Genomic DNA, 5,605 nt, shown 5'->3' on the forward strand with positions numbered 1-5,605 from the left:
CCGCACGGCCAACCCGGCGGGCAGTGTCATTGTAACCTAATTAATTAGAACAGAGGTACAACAGTAGGAATAAGTGCAAAAGAAAACGCAAGAAAATATTGTTGCCTGTCAATTCTTATGCCGTTACCGAAAACACACAATTAAAGTGGAATCTGTAGCGAAAAAGCACAATACTATTGCTCTTCACATTTTTAAGTCAACCTCAGTTCCTGGTATCAAATTCTTAAGATGTCTGTAAAACGCGTACACAAAGTTTCGCGGTACTTCTGAAGGTGACCTGTCTGTAGCAGCGAAGTAATAGCACTCAAAATACGCTAAGTGCTGTACGGGACATAATGCACCGTCCCAAAATCACGTGACTTGAGCTGCAGGAGATGCTGCGGACAGAATTCTCGCTCTGCGCGTCCGAACTCCGTGGCGCCGATACTCACTGTGCGCTCTGCGGTGTCTGCGGCGGCGTGGCTGCAGCTGTAGCGGCGGCTGCCGGCAACTTGGCGGACCAGCGGGCCACGGGTCCGGAGCGCCAACTCCGCGGGACGGGAGGGGGCATCGCGCCCCTCCAGCCCACCACAAGCCACCACTCGCAGCTTGCCATCCCGCTTATTGAGCTCGCCTCGGTCAACTGCCCACTTACTGCGGTCGTGCATCTATTGACGGCATCACTAGGCGTGTGTCACCCAGGCACTTTTGCAGTTACTGTTGTTAACCGCCGGCCGGGGTGGCCGAGTGATTCTAGGCGCTTCAGTCCGGAACCACGCGGCTGCTACGGCCGCAGGTACGAATCCTGCCTCGGGCATGGATGTGTGTGACGTCCTTAGGTTAGTTAGGTTTAAGTAGGTCTAAGTCTAGGGGACTCATGACCTCATAAGTTAAGCCGCATAGTGCTCAGAGCCATTTGAACCACTAAGATTGTAAATTTCAAACGGTGATAGAATTATCCACAATCTGTTCCAGAGTACAGAACTCTGCAGCTCGTCATAGACATACATTTTTAATCAAATTTTTTCCACGGAACACGACCCAATAAAATAAAAACTAAGATTATAAGTATGTGAAGATATAGTGCCTTCCCTCAGAGATCATCACTGACTTGCATTGTGGACAGGGTTATTACAAATGATTGAAGCGATTTCACAGCTCTACAATAACTTTATTATTTGAGATATTTTCACATACAAAAACTCAAAAAGTTTTTTTAGGCATTCACAAATGTTCGATATGTGCCCCTTTAGTGATTCGGCAGACATCAAGCCGATAATCAAGTTCCTCCCACACTCGGCGCAGCATGTCCCCATCAATGAGTTCGAAAGCATTGTTGATGCGAGCTCGCAGTTCTGACACGTTTCTTGGTAGAGGAGGTTTAAACACTGAATCTTTCACATCACTATGCGTGAAACTTGCCCGCACGCGTTCAACCGTTTCTTCGCTCACTGCAGGCCGACCCGTTGATTTCCCTTTACAGAGGCATCCAGAAGCTTTAAACTGCGCATATCATCGCCGAAAGGAGTTAGCAGTTGGTGGATCTTTGTTGAACTTCGTCCTGAAGTGTCGTTGCACTGTTATGACTGACTGATGTGAGTGCATTTCAAGCACGACATACGCTTTCGCGGCTCCTGTCGCCATTTTGTCTCACTGCGCTCTCGAGCGCTCTGGCGGCAGAAACCTGAAGTGCGGCTTCAGCCGAACAAAACTTTATGAGTTTTTCTACGTATCTGTAGTGTGTCGTGACCATATGTCAATGAATGGAGCTACAGTGAATTTATGAAATCGCTTCAATCATTTGTAATAGCCCTGTACGTATTTACTTAGGTTGGATAAAAAGTATTGGCAGCGCTGTTACGATTCATACCAGACTTCACCGACAGACTCTAAAATGACCTTTTTTTTAATACTATTATGAATATTTATATACACTCCTGGAAATTGAAATAAGAACACAGTGAATTCATTGTCCCAGGAAGGGGAAACTTTATTGACACATTCCTGGGGTCAGTTACATCACATGATCACACTGACAGAACCACAGGCACATAGACACAGGCAACAGAGCATGCACAATGTCGGGGTCAGATACATCACATGATCACACTGACAGAACCACAGGCACATAGACACAGGCAACAGAGCATGCACAATGTCAGCACTAGTACAGTGTATATCCACCTTTCGCAGCAATGCAGGCTGCTATCCTCCCATGGAGACGATCGTAGAGATGCTGGATGTAGTCCTGTGGAACGGCTTGCCATGCCGTTTCCACCTGGCGCCTCAGTTGGACCAGCGTTCGTGCTGGACGTGCAGACCGCGTGAGACGACGCTTAATCCAGTCCCAAACATGCTCAATGGGGGACAGATCCGGAGATCTTGCTGGCCAGGGTAGTTGACTTACACCTTCTAGAGCACGTTGGGTGGCACGGGATACATGCGGACGTGCATTGTCCTGTTGGAAAAGCAAGTTCCCTTGCCGGTCTAGGAATGGTAGAACGATGGGTTCGATGACGGTTTGGATGTACCGTGCACTATTCAGTGTCCCCTCGACGATCACCAGTGGTGTACGGCCAGTGTAGGAGATCGGTCCCCACACCATGATGCCGGGTGTTGGCCCTGTGTGCCTCGGTCGTATGCAGTCCTGACTGTGGCGCTCACCTGCACGGCGCCAAACACGCATACGACCATCATTGGCACCAAGGCAGAAGCGACTCTCATCGCTGAAGACGACACGTCTCCATTCGTCCCTCCATTCACGCCTGTCGCGACACCACTGGAGGCGGGCTGCACGATGTTGGGGCGTGAGCGGAAGACGGCCTAACGGTGTGCGGGACCGTAGCCCAGCTTCATGGAGACGGTTGCGAATGGTCCTCGCCGATACCCCAGGAGCAACAGTGTCCCTAATTTGCTGGGAAGTGGCGGTGCGGTCCCATACGGCACTGCGTAGGATCCTACGGTCTTGGCGTGCATCCGTGCGTCGCTGCGGTCCGGTCCCAGGTCGACGGGCACGTGCACCTTCCGCCGACCACTGGCGACAACATCGATGTACTGTGGAGACCTCACGCCCCACGTGTTGAGCAATTCGGCGGTACGTCCACCCGGCCTCCCGCATGCCCACTATACGCCCTCGCTCAAAGTCCGTCAACTGCACATACGGTTCACGTCCACGCTGTCGCGGCATGCTACCAGTGTTAAAGACTGCGATGGAGCTCCGTATGCCACGGCAAACTGGCTGACACTGACGGCGGCGGTGCACAAATGCTGCGCAGCTAGCGCCATTCGACGGCCAACACCGCGGTTCCTGGTGTGTCCGCTGTGCCGTGCGTGTGATCATTGCTTGTACAGCCCTCTCGCAGTGTCCGGAGCAAGCATGGTGGGTCTGACACACCGGTGTCAATGTGTTCTTTTTTCCATTTCCAGGAGTGTATGCGTTTGGAGAGAGAGAGAGATTGATCTTTGATTGAGATTTCTACTTTAAGTCGTAACTGGTACCTGAATTTTGGTTGCTGACTCCTTCTGCACCAGTTGTTGACGTATTGCAATTTGGAGGAAGTTATTGTTCTTTATGGTTTAAAATACGACTCTGTTAGTTACTTGGCCGTATTGCGGATAGCTTTGAGCCCAAGTTTTCGTAGCCTTTCATACCTAAGGGACCACTGTTGTAAGTAAGATCAAACAGCAATCTGCTTTTCGTGAGAAAAAGAGATTGCTTGGCACACAAACTTCCTTCAAACTACACGTCCTGCTACATCAAAATTGGTCAGTGGAGTTCAGCACCATGCTATTGTACAAGAACATAACCCAATTACCGTAATTAAGAAATTATGAGAGGTTGTTACTTATTGAATGAAAACTATAGAGAATGCATTTCTTTTCCTGTATTTTAGTGAGCTTTGTACACTTACAATTCTGTCGATTGATAGATGGCAACGACAATAAAGTTCCGCTCCTTTTCCAAAAACGAGATATTTCTAGTCTTCGCTTCCAAAAATTTTGTACAAATAAATGTTTGGCAACTCTTACACATACTTCACTCGGTTTTATCATTAGAATATCAGTTTTCATTAAATATAACAATACGTTCTGAGCGACGGCCTAGCAACACGTCCTCTTTCCACAAGATACAGATTAACAGTCTTTTTTTAATAAAATCAGTTGTTTTTTTTAGAGTCCATACTCAAAGGTTCTCTAATACTGTCGTTGCGGGGATTGCGCGCTAAAGAGTTTGTTGCTGTCCAGCTGCGCTTCACTTCACTTCAAGTACTTTTTAAATCACATTTTCATTTTCGGTATTTACAGACATTACTGAGCTTCTCAGAATAAAATCAGGCACAAATTAGTTTAAAAAAAGCAGTGAGGCACACATAACATTACAAGACGTTCACCGTATTACACGGCGTCAATGTAATCGCACCGCATCTCGAGCACCTTCCCAAATATAGAATGAATGATCTCTGAGGCAAGACACTATATCTTTGCATCGTTATAATCTTTGGTTTGTTTATTTTATTCGTTCGTATTCTGTGGAAAGATTAAATTTATGACGAACAGCAGGGTTTTGTGCACTGGAACAGATTGTAAATTAGTCTACCACCGTCTAGAATTTACAATTTTGGTGCTATATTACTCTAAGAAGTTGCTGTTCCACGTTTTTGTAGCAAAATGGAACAACTGGCTTTATCCTGATAGCAAATATGTAACACAATGTCATTGTTATACCTGAAGATGAAAATGTAAACTCTCGAAACGCGTCGTGAGATGAAACAAAAAAGATTGACTGACGCGGGTAATTTACTGCTGTTAACTCCAGTCACAGCCAAGAGCTGGTTTTGTGTTCAAGAAGACCATACAGCGAAGGTCATCAGTCTTCAATCTATCTTCCAGCACAGTAGCAGTGTCGCGTTCGGGAGGACTACGGTTCAGTCCCGCGTCCGGCCATCCTGATTTAGGTTTTCCGTGATTTCCCTAAATCGCTCCAGGCAAATGCCGGGATGGTTCCTTTGAAAGGGCACAGCCGACTTTCTTCCCCGTCCTTCCCTAATCCGATGAGACCGATGACCTAGCTGTTTGGTCTCTTCCCCCAAACAACCAAACCCACAGTAGCAGTGTATCCCAGTCTGGCTGCTTATAGAGTATACTCTGTGTGCAAGTGGGAGAAAGTGTTCTAAATGTGTGCGTAGCGTGTATCTGAGACGGAACATGCGAACCAGCCTATTATTCATCTAATTAGAATTATTTATTAACACCATCAGCTGCTGACGGGCGTTGATATATATCAACGGGGACAGGTGAAAATGTGTGCCCCGACCGGGACTCGAACCTGGGATCTCCTGCTTACAAGGCAGACGCTCTGTCCATCTGAGCCACCGAGGGCACAGAGCATAGTGCGACTGCAGGAACTATCTCTCACAAGCCTCCCGCGAGACCCACATTCTCACCTTATATGCCCACACACTACATTCGTAGTGTCCCTACCCAACACACTCATTACTTTTGGAAGACATTCTTACCAAGTCCCGTAAGAGTTCGAGTAATATGTGTACATCCACACAGAAGAGGAAGGTCATGGCCGGTATTGCCAGAACTATGTCCGAAAGAACAGACACCATATCCATATAAG

General features: G+C 47.5%; 1 non-coding gene across 1 annotated transcript; it reads right to left on the minus strand.

Annotated features, from left to right (window-relative positions):
* Positions 1–5,284: 5,284 nt before the first annotated feature.
* Trnat-ugu lies at positions 5,285–5,359 on the minus strand. The gene has a single exon. It is a non-coding gene; the product is annotated as a tRNA-Thr (tRNA).
* Positions 5,360–5,605: the final 246 nt, after the last annotated feature.

Source organism: Schistocerca americana, chromosome 7 (assembly GCF_021461395.2).
Source record: "Schistocerca americana isolate TAMUIC-IGC-003095 chromosome 7, iqSchAmer2.1, whole genome shotgun sequence".
Taxonomy (NCBI): Eukaryota; Metazoa; Arthropoda; class Insecta; order Orthoptera; family Acrididae; genus Schistocerca; species Schistocerca americana.